The sequence below is a fragment of the Hemiscyllium ocellatum genome, chromosome 18, assembly GCF_020745735.1.
Source record: "Hemiscyllium ocellatum isolate sHemOce1 chromosome 18, sHemOce1.pat.X.cur, whole genome shotgun sequence".
Lineage (NCBI taxonomy): Eukaryota > Metazoa > Chordata > Chondrichthyes > Orectolobiformes > Hemiscylliidae > Hemiscyllium > Hemiscyllium ocellatum.
In genome coordinates, this window is record NC_083418.1 from 63,377,578 (window position 1) to 63,397,833 (window position 20,256).

Consider the following 20,256-nt stretch of genomic DNA (forward strand, 5'->3'; position numbering starts at 1 on the left):
AAACCAAAAAGAGAAAATGCTGGAAAATCTCAGCAGGTCTGGCAGTATCTGTAAGGAGAGAAAAAAGCTGATGTTTCGAGTCTAACTGACCCTTTGTCAAACTCAAAACACCAGCTGTCTTCTCTCCTTACAGATACTGCCAGACTTGCTGAGATGTTCCAGCATTTTCTCTTTTTCGGCTAAATTGTCCATAATGTGCAGGCCAGATGGATTAGCCATGGGAAATGCAGGGATGGGATGGCTCTGGTTGGGATAGTCTTCAAAGGATCAATGTGGACTTAATTGGCCAAATGGCCTGCTTCTGCACTGCATGATAACTGAAGTTTCTCACCTCTGGAAACATTCTTGTAAGTCACTTTTGCACTTTCTCCAATGCCTTTACATTATCGCTAAAATGCGACCAGACACCAGATTGCTAAATAATTACGGCTCCAGATGCAATATCCCAAACTGATAAATTCCTGTGTAAGGAGCAACAAACTGGCTCTACTTCTTTATTTGCCCACTCTCCCAGCTATTTGCAACAAAGATATTAAAAAGATCCCTTCCTTGTTGATACTTTACTTCCAAACCCAAATGAATTAATGTTTTTAAAAGGAGCCAATTTAACCAAGCAGTCTTGAATTAACAACAAGAGGAGTTAGCTAATTGCTAAAATAAAACAAAGAACTGTGGATGCTGAAGATCTGAAACAAAAGCAGGCATTGCTGGCAATACTAAGCAGATCTGGCAGCATCTGTGGGGAGAAAGTATTTATCAATTACTAAATGTGACAAGAATTAGTAATGCAAATAAAGACACAAACTTGAAATAGGAGGTGAGTCCAAAAGGATAAAGGCTTAAAAAAGAATATACTGAAGAGTCTGTGACATGTTTTCAAAGAACTTATAGTGAATGCTACAACCGTTGCTGTTGAGATAAACTGTATTGACGAATGTAAGTGAACAATTGACTTCATGGTCCTTAGTTTCACAGTTTGATTGATATTGTGATGTGTTGATGACTTTCAATTGTGATTGGGTTCCAGCATTCAGGGTGAGACAGAAGCTTCTGTTGTCCTGCTGGTTTGCAGCAATGAGAGTCACAGGAGATCTTTACCTGCAGTTCAGTGGTAACTAGGAGAATTCACATCATACTAACCCTCAAACCCAAGATGGTCCATTGATAGTTTTCAATTCTGATATTCCACTCCAATGCAGCTGAATCTAACATTTTAATCAGCATACTTGTGCATTATCTTAAAAGGAAACACAGCGTTTTGTCTGTAGTTCAGGGAATAATCTATAGGGCGTGGCTTGCTAGTGAGCAGAGGTCATCAGCTGTTCATTAACTTTATAGCCACAGACCAGTCCATCTGAACGTTCTTTGAGCACATCCCAACAGCTCCACAAAGAAATATTATTTTTCCCCAGAAGTAATCTTGTCTTTGTGGCAGTTATCAAAAGAAAACACATTTTGGAATTAAGGGCAAAAAATAAAATGACTAGTATTTTGAGGATCTGGCCTGTTGTTGAAGCAGTGCCCATACTGAGACAGGACTAGTGTTTTATACAAGTTCAGCATACCTTCCCTGTTCTTGTATTCTATGCACATGTTCGTAAATTCTAAGAATGCTGTAAGCTTTATTCGCTACTCTGTCTACCTGTCCCATCTCTAATGGGTTATGCACACATACAGCCAGGTCTCTCTGTTCCTGCACACCTGTTAAAATTGTTAGGAGCTGGAGGTGTGAAAAGAGGAAAATTTATATAACTTTCCTAGCAGCGGTGGCCTTTTGAGTCATGAAACTCTGAATTCAGAGTTGGCATCAAGAGCAAAATAACTGTGAAAGTTTATTGATCACTCTCCAAGGATATGCATTAATTGACAGGAGTCACACCTTTCTCTTGTGCAGTGTCAGAGATGCATTTCTGAATTGGAGGTGTCATCCTGGCAATGGGCTCCATTTGTTAGAGATCAGGGAAATGGCCAGAGATTAGTAAGTGCCTCCAGTTAACGAAGAATGAACTGCAGCTTTTGGCAAAAGTAAATGGAAAAACAAAACTTCACGCATCAGTTTCCAGAACATTGTGTGAAGTAAAACTGCATCTTTCACCTCATGAAGTAGAATGTGAAGAAGGATTAGCTTGTCTTATGGCCATTTGTGTTTCTTTTATTAATGAAGAATGTGCACTTATGTTGTGATCTAGTATTCCTGGAGATTATACCAAACAGGAGATGTTACATTTATTTTATGCTATCTTGTCAAGTTATTTACACCTTACGCTAAAAGGAAAAGGTTTTTGAGATGATATAATATTATGCATCGGGTGCATGATTTAAGAATTTGTTACATAGTTCTCAAGGAAACAATATAAGTTATAGGAGCATATTAAACTGTATTGAGTAATTTAAAACCCTTCTTTGACAAAAGTTTTTGATGCCCTGTGTTCTGGACCTGTCTAAAGCCCTCCAAATATATCAAGGGGATAATTTTTATCTTATTGAAAGGCAATTGTAAGGTGCAGCATTCCAGTTGTGATTCAATTGGTCTACTATTGGGCATGAAACAAAATGCATTTTATTCTTACAACACAGTTAAAATACAAACCAAAAGAAAGAAGAATTGCAATAACTTTAATTCTATTGGAATACTTAATAACATAAAATATATTATTTAACTACTAATCAGCAACTGTTCCACTACAGCTGCATCTCACAAATACGTCCTTGGCAAAAACAATTCAGCAAAATCCAGATTTTCTCACGTGTTAGCTCCAGTCCAGGAGCATGGGATACTGAAAGAAACAATCCAGCAGTAGAGAAATAACTCAATTTCTTTTTGCCGCAGCAGACAGTTAGAGCGAGAGAGAGAGCTGTAATTAGCAGATTCAACTCCAAAAAAATCCAGCTTCAATAACTGAAAACAAATTTAACACCCTGGGTCTGTGTGAGCCTGATTCCACCCACTCATACTTCTTTTGTCTAAGTTAGAAAAGAAACACTCAGGGAGATCAAAGCTGTTTACCCTCATCTTCGGAAGCAGACATTCTGCTACCACTGGAAAGAGTTCCCTACAAGAGAAACAGCACAGAACAAATGCCTCTTAAAGGCACAGTCCCATCACACCATTAGAAGCCAGTGAAGAGTCCTTATACATTATTCAGACAATGCAGATGCTGGTTGTACTCAGTGATTGCTTTTTTATATTTGACTAATTCCATGAAAGGTCATGGGGTCTGAAATCAATATTGAGGACTTCCGGGTTAATTCCTTCCAGGCTGTGTAACGCTGTGTCGCCATTCCTGGTGGGCCAGCCCTCACTGTTCGGAAAACACACCTCTCCCAGGAAAGATGATGATGGACTCTGAGTGATTAGCTGCAAAATATGATTTGATTAATATGACTAGATCAGGATGCTGTTTGACTAACATGTGGGACAACACTCCTGATTTTAGCACAAGTCCCCCAATGTCAGTAAGAAGAAATTTGTAACATCGGCTGGGCAGGATGAGTAGTGCCCATAATGATATTAGTATAATTTTATACTTATTTAATCTTTTATTAGAAGTTAGTGTTTCACAAGGTAGTGCAGAGTTAAACACTTCATTTGTATCTTGAACCACATGTCCGCAAAACTGATTATGGAAGGCAGATTTCCACCCCAAAGGACATTCGTAAACCAGATGGTGACAAGCAGATAGTTGAGGTGTGCTCTTTCCCTCTCCAAATTGAATATAAGTTCTTTACACTTATATTCTGCGAACTGCTGCATTGGGAATTGGGTTCATCTCTGGAAGATTCAGCCAGACCATGCAGTTCTGGTTGTCCTGGTACAGGAAGGATAATATAAAATTGGAGATAGCTCAAAAACAATTGATCAGGATGTTGCCAGGAATGGAGGGCTTGAGTTATAAAAAATAAGCTAGATAGGCTGGGACTTTTCACTGAAGCGTAGGAGGTTGTGGGATGAGAGGTTTATAAATTATGAGGGACACAGGTAAGGTGAATATCAAGAGTATTTTTTTCACCTAGCGTGAGGGGGATTCAAAAATAAAGGGCATATTTTTTAAGATGAGAGTGGAAATTTTTTAAAAAATCATAAGGGTCAACCTTTTGACACTAGAGTGGTTCGTGTATGGAATGGAGTGCCAGAGAAAGTGATGGATGCAGGGACAGTTACAATATTTAAAAGACATTTCGATAAGTACATGAATATGAGAAGTTTTAATCAATATGAGTCAAATGTAGGCAAGTGAGACTAGTTCAGTTTGGAAACATGTTTGGCCTGGACTACTCAGACCTAAGTGTCTGTTTCTGTATGATTCTGGATCATTATAATAAAAGCAAATTACTGCAGATACTGGATTACAACTTTGGTAACGTTATCACTCTAGTTTTTGTCCTTACTGGTCAGAAGGAGCAGGAGATCATCCCTCTGATCCTACAAAATATTATTCCCATTAGCCTTTCTATCACGTTGTTGTTGTCAGGGCACCTGTATCATCAGCTTGCAAAATATATGGAAATCATTTGACTGCATCATTATAAATGGCATGCATTTTCCCAAGATTCACTCGAGCAGCTTAGGGTCAGATCTTAATACACCTCATATTTGATGTCAAGCTATAGCAAATTATTTTATTTTTCTATCAGCTTTACCAATAAAACACCAGGATATCTTTCTGATCTACCTTGAAAATAGGACCTGACTCTTTTGATAAGCAGTCCATTTATCTATCCATTTTAATCCATTGAAGTACATTCTAGTATCGCGACTGAGCATCCCACTTTATGTGAAGATACATTAAAAGATAAAGTGGTAAGGGCAGAATAATCCTCTCATTCCTTGAAAATATTAGAAGAATTAAGTAGGAAGAGTGCACTGGAGAAACGTTTAGCATTTTGAAATAGCTAAGAGATATTTGAATTTAAACGTTATCTAATTTATAACATCATTATAATAGAAAACAGATCAAATCTGAATGCATGAGCAAAACTGATATTGTCCGCATTTCCTGATTGACAGCTGGAGGTGCAGAGGCTGGCCAGTTCCAGGGAAAGACTTGGTTCATGAAAGGTTAGCACAATACTTCAGAAGCAGACAGTTGATATTTGAAAGGGAGGCGCTCTAGAGGAAGCAGAGACCTGAGGAACTTTCAAAAAGTGGCAGAAGACCAGAGTAATTGGGTTGCACCTACAATTTCAGATGTCTCCCTGCAAATTCTCCTCCAACTTTCACGGACATAGAGAGGATTCTTGTTCCCTCGGAGAGGGAGGAAGGGAACAGCTTCTTAGAACAAACATGCCTAGAAGAAGGAAGGGGAGAAGGTGAGCAGTTACAAAGTTAAACATACAAAAATAGACTACTGAGTGCATTGAGCCTGCTTCACCATTCAATAAGATGATGGCTGATCTGATTTTAACTTCAACTCTACTGCATATCCATAATAATCTTTATTCCCTTGGTAAACAAGAATCTACGTAACACTACCTTAAAATTATTTGAAAAACCTGCATCCACTGCAGAATGGTGGTCACATATACATGGTGCAGTGTTGAAAAAGAGTGAATGACTTGTTGGATTTGGATAAACTGAATGTTGTCCTTCATGTTACATATGGAGGCCTTCAATACGGATAAACATGAATTTGACTTTGGAAGAGGAGATGCCTTCTCACTGCCTTTCCCTGCCAATGCCTACTCAGCCACATGGACAGTGATGTACATCGGAGTCTCCTTGTGGTTGACCCACATCAGTCACAGGTCCTCCTGCCCATTGATGAACAGCCCCCTGGATTATAACTTGCTTGGCCAAGCTATAATATATATTTTTTTGCAAATTCTGCTACCCCACCCCTTCCCTTCAAAATTGCATTTAACCCCTGTTCAGATCCTGCAGCCCCAGTTCTGAAGACTGACCTGCTGATGTACATTCCATGGGAATGGCCACAATTTCACTCCCACCACCCCCCACCCCCCACCCCCCAAAGAAAAAAAGTGTATTTTCCTCAACTTCCTTTGGACAGTCCTAATGAATTGTGTGTGTCTCACCCTCTTGACTGACTTGACTGGGCAAGACATGCTCCCACTACTGACTATTGCATGTAGATTCCCACAGCCAGATTAGTCCTAGCCGCAAAACCTGCTGTGATGGAATCAACGGGCTGACTGTAACCCACTCCCTAGAGGGCAGAGGTACAGACCCCTGACTGTGACCACTCTGAATAGACACTTGATAATGGACTGCTTATGGGAGAGACAGCCCTTGACTTACAAGTGTTCCTGTCACTCATTGACTGATGGGTCTTAGACTTCAATGAGGATTATTCTAAGACTTTGAGAAAAAGCTACTTGCTTGCTGTCCATGTAGTGTGTTTGCCACATAAGCTGCTGTTACAAGGAGTAGGAGTTAATTTGACATAGCATACTGCAACTGCAATGTTCTTCCTAGACTGAAGAGTGTTTAACAATAATTGAAGCTGCCTGGTAGTTTGACTGTGTTAATTAGGAATATTATGAGGATGCAGGTAGGTGCTAAGTGATCAAGTGCTGAGAGAGTAAGTGAACATTTCTGAGATGCAGCCTGGTCCAATCTAAGAGCTGGGTGCTTGTTTTTGAACACAAAGTTCCTGCTACAGCCTTTCAGTGATAGTTACTGTGTACACTGCAATGCAAGTCTGTGCTTCTAGTGTACACTGCCAGTGAATAGGAAAAAGATGGTCACCTGCAGCAGAGAATGGTGGGTGCTGGGCGGAAGTGAAGTCGGAGCGCAGAGCTGGTCGGGAAGGTAAGTGATTGTTATTTGAGTAGGTGTGTTCTAGACCCCAGGTTCTACAAAGTAGGGCCTCCTCTAACCTAAATTAAAAGTCCACAGACTTGTCCCAAAAAGAGGGTCCAAGGAAGTTCCTGAGGAGTGAAGAGTGAGGCTTTAGCTCAGGAGTCTTTGACAAGGAGGTTGAGTGAAGTGATTACGCCACAGTTGAAAAGGGTGAAGATATGACTGCCAAGCTGGTTCAGTGTGCTACATGCTTGATGTGGGAGGTCAACAACTCTGGTGTGTCTGGCTCGCATAAGTGTGGAAAGTGTGTGCATGTTCAGCTACTGACAGAGCATATTGCAGCACTGATGAAAGAACTCGAGGACCTTAGGCTCATCCGAGAGAACGAGATCTTTCTGGACAAGACCTTCCGCGAGGTTATTTCACCGACCATACCAGAAGAGAGCAGACGATGAGGAAAGCAGAGAGGAGACAGGTGCAAGAGAACCCAGGAGAAGTACCTGTCAGGAACAAGTTGAATCTTTTGGAAACAGTAGAGACAGATGACACTGCCAGTCTGCAAGGCAGAGGGGACAAACTGGATGTTTAAGAAGGAAACCGAAGGGAAAGTTAGAACAAGGGAAGTCAAGAAAGACAACGGTATCAATGAGACAGAAAGCTCAGAAAGGGATCATGCTGTAAGGTTGAGTGAAATAGGAGTTGATGGGAAGGGTGAAGGCAGTAACAAATTAAAAATACTATATATGAATGCATGAAATATTAGAAATAAGATGGATGAGCTTGAGCCTCTTTTGGAAATTGGCAGATACGATATTGTGGGGATAACTGAGATGTGGCTTCAAGTGAACAGGGCCTGGGAAATGAATACTCAAGGCTAAACGTGGTATCGTAAGGACAAACTGACGGGCAGAGGGGGTGGGGTGGCAATGTTGGTAAGGGATGATATTCAGTCCCTTGCACGGGGGGGACCTAGAATCAGGGGTTGTAGAGTCAGTATGGATAGACTGAGAAATTCTAAGAGTAAAAAGACCCTCTTTGGAGTTATCTACAAGCCCCCAAACAGTAGTCTGGATGTCAGATGTAAGTTGAATCAGGAGCTGAAATTACCCTGTGGCAAAGATGTTACTACAGTTGTTATGGGGGATTTCAACATGCAGGTAGACTGGGAGAATCAGGATGGTACTGGACCTCAAGAAAGAGAATTTGTGGAGTGCCTCCGAGGTGGATTCTTAGAACAGCTGGTGCTGGAGCCTACCAGGGAGAAGGCAATTCTGGATCTGGTATTGTGGAACGAACCAGAATTGATTAGGGACCTCGAAGTGAAGGAGCTATTAGGAGGTAGTGACCATAATACAATAAACTTCAATCTACAATTTGAGAGGGAGAGGGTACAATTGGAAGTGACAATATTTCAGTTGAATAAAGGGAACTATGGAGCTATGAGGGAGGAGCTAGCCAAAGTTCAATGGTGCAATACCTTAGCAGGGATGACAGTGGAGGAACAATGGCAGATATTTTTGTGTATAATGCAGAAGATGAGGGATCAGTTCATTCCAAAAAGGAAGAAAGATCTTAGGAAGAGGCAAGGGTGGCCATGGCTGATGAGGGAAGTTAAGAAACATATAAAGTTAAAAGAGAAAAAGTAAAGCATAGCAAAGATAAGTGGGAAAACTGAGAACTGGGAAGCTTTTAAAGAACAACAGAGGATTACTAAGAAGGAAATACACAGAGAGAAAAATGAGGTACGAAGGTAAACTGACCAAAAATTTAAAGGAGAATAGTAAAAGCTTTTTTAGGTATGTGAAAGGCAAAAAAAATGGTTAAGACTAAAATTGGGCCCTTGAAGACAGAAACAGGGGAATATATTATGGGGAACAAAGAAATGGCAGAAGAATTGATTTGGTACTTCAGATCTGTGTTCACTGGGGAAGACACAAGCAATCTCCCTGAGGTAACAGTGACTGAAGGACCTGAACTGAAGGCAATTTATATTTGCCAGGAATTGGTGTTGGAGAGATTGTTAGATCTGAAGGTTGATAAGTCCCCAGGGTCTGATGGTCTACATCCCAGGTTACTGAAGGAGGTGGCTTGAGAAATCGTGGATGCGTTGGTGATTATTTTCCAGAGTTCGATAGATTCGGGATCAGTTCCGCAGATTGGAGGGTGGCTAATGTTATACCACTTTTTTAAGAAAGGTGGGAGAGAAAAAGCAGGCAATTATAGACCAGTTAGTCTGACCTCAGTGGTGGAAAAGATGCTGGAGTCTATTATAAAGGATGAAATTAAGACACATCTGGATAGTAGTAACAGGATAGGTCAGAGTCAGCATGGATTTATGAAGGGGAATTCATGTTTGACTAATCTTCTGGAATTTTTTGAGGATGTAACTCTGAATATGGACGAGGGAGATCCAGTAGATGTAGTGTACCTGGACTTTCAGAAAGCTTTTGATAAAGTCCCACATAGGAGGTTAGTGAGCAAAGTTAGGGTGCATGGTATTGGGGGCAAAGTACTAACTTGGATTGAAAGTTGGTTGGCTGACAGGAAACAAAGAGTAATGATAAACGGCTCAATTTCGGAATGGCAGGCAGTGACCATTAGGGTAAGGTAGGGATCAGTGCCGGGACCGCAGCTTTTTACAATATATATTAATGATATAGAAGATGGTATTAGTAATAACATTAGCAACTTTGCTGATGATACTAAGCTGGGTGGCAGGGTGAAACGTGAGTAGGATGTTAGGAGATTACAGGGTGACCTTGACAGATTAGGTGAGTGGTCAGATGCATGGCAGATGCAGTTTAATGTGGATAAATGTATGGTTATCCACTTTGGTGGCAAGAACAGGAAGGCAGAATACTACCTAAATGGAATCAATTTAGGTAAAGGGGCAGTACAAAGAGATCTAGGTGTTCTTGTACACCAGTCAATGAAGGTAAGCATGCAGGTACAGCAGGTAGTGAAGAAGGCTAATAGCATGCTGGCCTTCATAACAAGAGGGATTGAGTATAGAAGCAAAGAGGTTCTTCTGCAGCTGTACAGGCCTCTGGTGAGACCACACCTGGAGTATTGTGTGCAGTTCTGGTCTCCAAATTTGAGGAAAGATATTCTGGCTATTGAGGGAGTGCAGCATAGATTCACGAGGTCAATTCCTGGAATGGCGGGACTACCTTATGCTGCAAGACTGGAGCGACTGGGCTTATATACCCTTGAGTTTAGAAGACTGAGAGGGGATCTGATTGAGACATATAAGATTATTAAGGGATTGGACACTCTGGAGACAGGAAACACGTTTCCGCTGATGGGTGAGTGCCGAACCAGAGGACACAGCTTAAAAATAGGAGGTAGACCATTTAGGACAGAGATGAGGAGAAACTTCTTCACCCAGAGAGTGGAGGCTGTGTGGAATGCTCTGCCCCAGAGGGCAATGGAGGTCCAGTCTCTGGATTCATTTAAGAAAGAGTTGGATAATGCTCTCAAGGATAGTGGAATCAAGGGTTATGGAGATAAGGCAGGAACAGGATACTGATTAAGGATGATCAGCCATGATCATATTGAATGGTGGTGAAGGCTCGAAGGGCAGAATGGCCTACTCCTGCACCTATTGTCTATTGTCTATTGATATTCTGGCTGATATCACTATCTGTGGAAGATCTAGTGCCTGCTGATTATGCCCTGTGTCATAGTCTGTTTGCTGCTAATATGCAAGTTAAATGCAGAAGGCACACCCTTTATTCTCAATGTTAAGTTTCTGTGTTAAAGTTGACAATATGGGAGTCTGAATATTAATGAGCTGAGTTGTGTTTGTCAAATGTCAATCCCTATCCATTGGCATCGCACTGCTGCCTCACGAGAATTCACCATGCTGCTTGTGAAAAGCATAAAATATTCAGCAAGATGATCTCAAAGTCAAGATGGGCCTCTCTGGATTTTTCGGTTGATCTTGTCATGTGCCTTGCCATAGCCCATGTCACTCAAGCTTGTACAAGTTTCCATCCAGTGAGTCAAAATGCACCTGCTGACTCTTCCCTCATTGTTCTCTCTCACAAGATATATGACACATGCAGGAAGAGGAAGCTGAAAGAGCCCAGTACAATTGTAGAGGCATATACAATGGAAACAGACACTTCAGTCCAACACATCCATGCCAAGCAGATATCCTAATTAATCTAGTTCCATTTGCCAGCATTTGGCCCTATCCCTCTGAACCCATCATATTCAAATACCCGTCCAGATGCCTTTTAAATGTTGTAATTGTACCATGCTTCCATCACTTCCTCTGGTAGTTCATTCCATACAGCAAACACTAGGGAAGCAAACCCAGAGCATGCAGTATTCGTATAATTCCCTTCCAACATCCCCCAGAACAGATTCAACCACATCAGTGCGCAATTATGTTTGAGTAGCAAAGCGAGATCAATCTGGGAGGAAAGCACAGGACATGCCTGAGCAATTGATGGGGGAAGGGGCACTTGCAACCGTTAACACTCAGAAGATTGAGAGTGGGCTTGGTGACACCCAACTCACCCCGAACTGAGCAGTGCTCAGTCTATCTCAAATTATCCTGGAAGGGGAAGGTGTCTCAAACATTTCAACAGCAGGTGAAGCTCGCTCTCTCATGCTACTATAGTTCAGTAAATCCATGAGTAGCTTTCTCCACTAACAGGATGTTGTCATCAACACGAGAAGATGTCTGATTGGAGTTCCAGGCCGGTGTGATGCCAGGTGCATATCCAAGTATGTGTGCCCCAACGACTGACAGACCATATCAAATAACACATCACATTGACCACTCAATGCTGGCAGAATGCCATCCATGCTCAACCAGCCCTTGCTTACAAGACCAAGAAAAATATATGAACCATTAGATGTGATTCTGTTACTGGAAATTATTTATTAAATAATTTGGACGGTGCTACTGACTTCACATTATCAGCTGGGCTCACATTTTCGTGTGCTAATCGCTACATAAGTAAATACACAGGACTTTGTATTGTACAGACCAAATAAAAACATCTGAGCATACATTGTACTTTTTTCAAAAAAGAATGTCATGGAAACAACCAAACTCTACTGCATTCCCATGGCAATGCCCTGACCAATCAAAATTTACCTGCGTGCGGTTGAGAATTAAGATTGACGGTTAAATGTTCTTGCTGGATCTCTATGCCAAATATGGACAAACAAATCAGTACCATCTTCTCCTTCTGCCTCAGACGGTTCTCTTTTCTCAAGACCTTATTCTGGCAAGTGTAAGAAAGATAGCTTTAACTTCTAGTTTACTTTCAGCAATGTTTAATTGAAACATATTTACAAATGTTTTCCCTGCTGAAGGTAGGGAAGCTTGATAATGCCACTCAGGATGGTATAAACTAATGTAGCAAATTCAAAATTTAAAACCTTGAGAACTCTGAAGACTTTTAAACCATGTAATCTTTGTTTTTCGTGTGTGTGTGTGTGTGTGTTGACATTTTGTCAGTTGTTAAATGACATTCCCCTTTCTTTCACTCAAGATAACCTTGCACTTGGCTCATTAATTTTGAAGACTATGATAATTTAGTTGAAATCTGATAGCTGTATGTTCAAAAGAAATAAAAGCTTTCATTAAAACTGACTTAGCAAAGGTTTAAAAGAAGGAAGCTGACTCCCCCTCTTGTTATCATCCTAATCTATTCCTTGGATACAGATTACAAAGGCATTATTTCAATGACTTGTAATACATCCAGGTGAATAATATTAATTTCTAGCTAAACTTCACAAGACCCAAAGCCAATTTAAATCGTATAATTTAAAAGAATTACATATACCGTATTTCTGAAGTTCACCTCTGAAATGTCTTTATCACCGAGAAGAGATGTGATGATTTGATGGACTGAAGCAGATTAAACTTACACTTCAAAAACAAAATGAGTGCCTCCATTGTATTTGTATGGCACACTGCAAGCATTCCTGTTTTCAATATCTCAGTGTTGTTTTACTTAAAACAGTAAGAAGAAGTAATCAGATAATTTTAATTTTAGGTGATAGACTGTATCCAAGAAGTGATATTGATCAATAAAAAATAGAAAATAGAAAAGGATAGTTAAGGACAAACAAATCATTATTAGCAAATGCAACAATAGCTGAAATTTAACTTACCGTTCCTCATCTTCTAACATAAATTCAAAGTGCAGATTTTACAAAACACTTACCACTGAGTGTTGAAGAAACAGAACTCTGTTTTATTAGTTCAATCTGTGAATAACTTTCTCATTCAAATGCATTCTGGCATATTTACTGCTTGTTCATTATTTATCAAGTTGTGCTCATTTAGAGCTCTGAGGACTAACTTCAGCGAGAACATTAAATCTTAAAAAAGATTACTGTTTATGCATGAACTATTGTAAACTCTAAATGGAAAAATACCATAATTAAGGATCTTTCTCTTAGATGAGCAATATAAAATTCTTGAAGGAAGGGCTTTATTTTATGTAAATAGGAACGATTATAAGTTAACTATAAGATGATAACAATAACTAATCTCCAAATGCTCACTAAAGTGTTACCTTTCTTGATTGTGGCATTGCTGCACTGGAACATTTTTTTTATTCATGAGGGAATGGGCTTGCACAAAAGGGCCTTGGGTAATTTTATTTGGATAGGAAGTGGTATTAAATTCTAAATAATTGCACTCCAAAGTTTCATGAGTAGCTTGGACCAAAACAACTTCAGTAAAGAGGCAAAGACTACCCTTTGATCTAAAAGATTTGGAGGAAGAAATAGATTATCTTGTGATTCTGTCCATAGAGTTGCTGAGTCATACAGCACAGAGCAGACTCTTCAATCCAAACGTTCTTGCCGACCTGGTTTCACAGCACATAGAACATAGAACATTCCAGCACAGTACAGGCCCTTCGGCCCTCGATGTTGTTCCAAACCTGTGAAATCAATCTGAAGCCCATCTAACCTATATTATTCCATTTTCATCCACATGTCTATCCAATGACCATTTAAATGCCCTTAAATTTGGCGTTTCTACGACTGTTGCAGACAGTGAATTCCATGCCCCTACCACCCTGTGAGTAAAGAAATTACCTCTGACATCTGTCCGATATCTATCACCTCTCAATTTAAAGTTATGACCCCTGTACTAGCCATCACCATCTGAGGAAAAAGGCTCTAACTGTTCACCCTATCTAACCCTCTGATTAGCTTATGAGTCGCAATTAAGTCACCTCACAACCTTCTTCTCCCCAATAAAAGCAGTCTCAAGTCCCTCACCCTTTCCTCATAAGAATTTCCCTCCATATCAGGCAACATCCTAGTAAATCTCCTCTGAACCCTATCCAAAGCTTCCGATGGTGGTGACCAGAACTACACGCAATACTTCAACTGCAGCTGCACCAGAGTTTTGTACAGCTGCAGCATGACCTCATGGTTCTGAAACTCAATCCCTCTCTTAATAAAAGCTAACACACCATATGCTCTCTTAAGAACCCTATCAACCTGGGTGGCAATTTTCAGGGATCTATGTACATAGACGCCGAAATCCCTCTGCTCATCTGCACTACCAAAAATGTTACCATTAGCCCAATGCTCTGCTTTTTTGTTGCTCCTTCCAAAGTGAATCATCTCACACTTTTTTGCATTAAACTCCATTTGCCATATCTCAGCCCAGCTCTGCAGATTATCTATGTCCCTCTATAATGTACAACATCCTTCCGCACTGAGCACAATTCTTACGACCTTCTGCAAATTTACTAACCCATCCTTCTATGCCCTCATCCAGGTCATTTATAAAAATGCTGAAAATATGTTGCTGGAAAAGCGCAGCAGGTCAGGCAGCATCCAAGGAATAGGAGATTCGACGTTTCGGGCATAAGCCCTTCTTCAGAAATGAAGAAGCCCTTCCTGAAGAAGGGCTTATGCCCGAAACGTCGAATCTCCTGTTCCTTGGATGCTGCCTGACCTGCTGTGCTTTTCCAGCAACACATTTTCAGCTCTGATCTCCAGCATCTGCAGACCTCACTTTCTCCTCCATTTGTAAAAATGACAAACAGCAGTGGATCCAATTACTACTCCCCTTCTCGAACCAGGCAACAACATTTTCTATCCTCCAGTCTTCTGGCACAAGGATGTCTCAGAGAGGGTGCAGAATGTTCTCAAGGGGGAGACGTCTCAGGAGGAGGTAATTGCATACATTGGAAACAATGACATAGGAAAGGAAAAGGTTGATATTCTGAAGGAAGAATATAGAGAGTTAGGCAGGAATTTAAAAAGGAGGTCCTTGAGAGTAATAATATCTGGATTACTCCTGATGCTACGAGCTAGTGAGGGTAGGAATAAGAGGATTGAGCAGATGAGTGCATGGCTGAGGAGATGGTGTATGGGAAAGGATTCATATTTTTGGATCATTGGAATTTCTTCTGGGGTAGAATTGACCTGTATAAGAAGGATGGATTGCACTTGAATTTAAAGGGGACTAATATACTAGCAGGGAGATTTGCTGGAGCAGCTCGAGAGGATTTAACGAGTAAGGTGTGGTGGAGTGGTGGGGCTGGCCAGGGAGATAGTGAGGAAAGAGATCAATCTGAGACTGATACGGTTGAGAACAAAAGCGGGTCAAGCCGTAGGGCAGGCAGGGACAATGCAAAGAACAAGGTAGGACTGATGAATTAAACTGCATTTATTTCATTACAAGAGGCCTAACAGGAAAGGCAGATGAACTCAGGGCATGGTTAGGAACATGGGACTGGGATACTAGAACAATTACAGAACATGGCTCAAGGATAGACTGGACTGGCAACTTAATGTTCTAGGATACAAATGGTACAGGAAGGACAGAAAGGGAGGCAAGAGAGGAGGGGGAGTGGTGTTTTTGATAAGGGATAACATTACAGCTGTACTGAGGGAGGATATTCTCAGAAATACATCCAGGGAAGTTATTTGGGTCGCACTGAGACATAAGAAAGGGATGATCACCTTATTGGGATTGTGTTATAGACCCCCTAATAGTCAGAGGGAAATTGAGAAACAAATTTGTAAAGAGATCGCAGTTATCTATAAGAATTATAGGGTGGTTATCCTCCGGGATTTTAACTTTCCAAACATAGTTGGGACTGCCATAGTGTTAAGGGTTTAGATGGAGAAGAATTTGTTAAGCATATACAAGAAAATTTTCTGATTCAGTATGTGGATGTATCTACTAGAGAAGGTGCAAACCATGACCTATTCTTGGGAAATAAGGCAAGGCAGGTGGTTGAGGTGTCAGTGGGGTGGCACTTTGGGGCCAGTGACCATAATTCTATTAGCTTTAAAATAGTGATGGAAAAGGATAGACCAGATCTAAAAGTTGAAGTTCTAAGTTGGAGAAGGCCAATTTAGACAAGAATTTTCAAAAGCTGATTGGAGACAGATGTTCGCAGGTAAAGGAACAGTTGGGAAATGGGAAGCCTTCAGAAATGAGATAACGGGAATCCAGAGGCAGTATATTCCTGTCAGGGTGAAAGGAAAGGCTGGTAGGTAAAGGGAATGCTGAATGACTAAAGAAATTGAGAGTTTGGTTAAGCAAAATAATGGAAGCCGATGTCAGGTATAGACACGATAGATCGAGTGAATCCTTTGAACAGTATAAAAGCAATAGGAGTATACTTAAGAGGGAAATCAGGAGGGCAAAAAGAGGGCATGAGATACCTTTGGCATATAGGGTTAAGGAGAATCCTCAGGGGTTTTACAAATACATTAAGAACAAAAGGGTAACTACAGAGAGAATAGGGCCCTCAAGGATCAGCAAGGTGGCCCTTCTGGGGAGCCACAGGAGATGGGGGAGATACTAAACAAGTATTATGCATCAGTGCTTTCTGTGGAAAGGACATGGAAGATGGGGGACTTCAACTTTCCAAATATTGACTGGGAACACTATAGTACGTGTACTATAGATGGGTCAGATTTTATCCAATGTGTTCAGGAGGGCTTCCTGACACAGTATGTGGGCAGGCCAACAAAGGGCGAAGCCACATTAGACTTGGTACTGGGTAATGAGCCCGGCCAGGTGTTAGACTTGGAAGTAGGTGAGCACTTTGGTGATAGTGATCACAGTTCTGTTATGTTTACTTTAGTGATAGAAAGGGATATGTGTATACCAATGGGCAAAAGTTACAGCTGGGGGAAAGACAATTATGATGCAATTAGGCAAGGTTTAGGAAGCATAGGATGGGGAAGGAAACTACAGGGGATGGACACATTAGAAATGTGGAGCTTATTCAAGGAAAAGCTCCTGAGTGTCCGAGATAAGTATGTAACTGTCAGGCAGGGAGGAAACTGTAGAGCGCGGGAGCTGTGGTTTACGAAGGAAGTGGAATCTCTGGTCAAGAGGAAGAAGAAGGCTCATGTTAGGATGAGACGTGAAGGCTCAGTTAGGGCGCTTGAGGGTTACAAGGTAGCCAGGAAAGACCAAAAGAGAGAGCTCAGAGGAGCCAGGAGGAGACATGAGAAGTTGTTGGTGGATAGGATCAGGGTAAACCCTAAGGCTTTTGGTATTTAAGGAATAAAAGAATGACAAGAGTCACCAACCCCCGCATACAACGTATCATCCACAGCCATTTCCGCCACCTCCAAACGGACCCCACCACCAAGGATATATTTCCCTCCCCTCCCCTATCAGCGTTCCGCAAGGACCACTCCCTTCGTGACTCCCTCGTCAGATCCACACCCCCCACCAACCCAACCTCCACCCCCGGCACCTTCCCCTGCAACCGCAGGAAATGTAAAACTTGCGCCCACACCTCCACACTCACTTCCCTCCAAGGCCCCAAGGGATCCTTCCATATCCGCCACAAGTTCACCTGTACCTCCACACACATCATCTATTGCATCCGCTGCACCCGATGTGGCCTCCTCTATATTGGGGAGACAGGCCGCTTACTTGCGGAACGCTTCAGAGAACACCTCCGGGCCGCCCGAACCAACCAACCCAATCACCCCGTGGCTCAACACTTTAACTCTCCCTCCCACTCCACCGAGGACATGCAGGTCCTTGGATTCCTCCACCGGCAGAACACAACTACACGACGGCTGGAGGAGGAGCGCCTCATCTTCCGCCTGGGAACCCTCCAACCACAAGGTATGAATTCAGATTTCTCCAGTTTCCTCATTTACCCTCCCCCCACCTTGTCTCAGTCGGTTCCCTCAACTCAGCACCGCCCTCCTAACCTGCAATCCTCTTCCTGACCTCTCCGCCCCACCCCACTCCGGCCTATCACCCTCACCTTGACCTCCTTCCACCTATCCCACCTCCATCGCCCCTCCCCCTAGTCCCTCCTCCCTACCTTTTATCTTAGCCTGCTTGGCTCTCTCTCTCTTATTCCTGATGAAGGGCTTGTGCTCGAAACGTCGAATTCTCTATTCCTGAGATGCTGCCTGGCCTGCTGTGCTTTGACCAGCAACACATTTGCAGCTAAGATTACGACCAATCAAGGATAGTAGTGGGAAGTTGTGTATGGAGTCAGAGAGATAGGGGAAGCTCTAAATGAATATTTTTCGACAGTATTCACTCTAGAAAATGACAATGTTGTCAAGGAGAATACTGAGATACAGGCTATTAGACTAGGTGGGATTGAGGTTCACAAGAAAGAGGTATTAGAAATCCTGCAGAGTGTGAAAATAGATGTCCCCTGGGCCAGATGGGATTTATCCTAGGATCCTCTGGGAAGCCAGGGAGGAGATTGCCGAGCCTTTTACATTGACCTTTAAATTGTCATTGTCTACAGGAATAGTGGCAGAAGACTGGAGGATCGCAAATGTGGTTCCCCTGTTCAAGAAGGGGAGTAGAGACAACCTTGGTAATTATAGACCAGAGAGCCTTACTTCAGTTGTTGGTAAAGTGATGGAAAAGGTTATAAGAGATAGGATTTATAATCATCTAGAAAAGAATAATTTGATTAGGGATAGTCAGCATGGTTTTGTGAAGGGTAGGTCATGCCTCACAAACCTTATTGAGTTCTTTGAGAAGGTGACCAAACAGGTAGCTAAGAGTAAACCAGATGATGCGGTGCATATGGATTTCAGCAAAACGTTCAATAAGGTTCTGCACTGTAGGCTATTGTACAAAATGCAGAGGAATGGGATTGTGGGAGATATAGCAGTTTGGATCAGTAATTGGCTTGCTGAAAGAAGACAGAAGTTGATGGTTGATGGGAAATGTTCATCCTGGAGTCCAGTTACTAGTGGTGTACCGCAAGGGTCAGTGTTGGGTACACTGCTGTTTGTCATTTTTATAAATGACCTGGATGAGGGCGTAGAAGGGTGGGTTAGTAAATTTGCAGACGACACTAAGGTTGGTGGAGTTGTGGATAGTGACAAAGGATGTTGTAGGTTACAGTGAGACATAGATAAGCTGCAGAGCTGAGCTGAGAGGTGGCAAATGAAGTTTAATGCGGACAAGTGTGAGGTGATTCACTTTGGTCGGAGTAACCAGAATGCAAAGTACTGGGCTAATGGTAAGATTCTTGGTAGTGTAGATGAGCAGACAGATCTCGGTGTCCAGGTACACAGATCCTTGAAAGTTGCCATCCAGGTTGACAGGGTTGTTAAGAAGGCGTACAGTGTTTCAGCTTTTATTAACAGAGGGATCGAGTTCCGTAACCATGAGGTTATGCTGCAGCTGTACAAAACTCTGGTTCGGCTGCACTTGGAGTATTGTGTACAGTTCTGGTCACCCCATTATAAGAAGGATGTGGAAGCTTTGGAAGGTGCAGAGGAGATTTACTAGGATGTTGCCTGGTATGGAGGGAAGGTCTTACGAGGAAAGGCTGAGGAACTTGAGGAACTTGGAGAGAAGAAGGTTGAGAGGTGACTTAGTAGAGACATATAAGATAATCAGAGGGTTAGATAGGGTGGACAGGGAGAGCCTTTTTCCAAGTATGGTGACGGTGAACATGAGAGGGCATAGCTTTAAATTGAGGGATGATAGAGGAGCGATTTATGTCAGAGGTAGTTTCTTTACTCAGAGAGTAGGAAGGGTATGGAATGCTTTGCCTGCAACGGTAGTAGATTCGCCAACTTTAAATGCATTGAAGTCGTCATTAGACAAGCACATGGACATACATGGAATAATGTAGGTTAGGTGGGCTTCAGATTGGTTCACAAGGAAGAGGTATTAGAAATCCTGCAGAGTGTGAAAATAGATGTCCCCTGAGCCGGATGGGATTTATCCTAGGATCCTCTGGGAAGCCAAGGAGGAGATTGTTGAGCCTTTGACATTGACCTTTAAATTGTCATTGTCTACAGGAATAGTGGCAGAAGACTGGAGGATAGCAAATGTGGTTCCCCCGTTCAAGAAGGGATTGGTCGGTGCAACATCGAGGGCCGAAGGGCCTGTACTGCGCTGTAATGTTCTATGTTCTATATAGAATGTAGGGAAATAGACGATGACATCTTGAAAAATGTCCATATTATAGAGGAGGAAGTGCTCTATGTTTTGAAATGCATAAAACTGGTTAAATCCCCAGGACCTGATC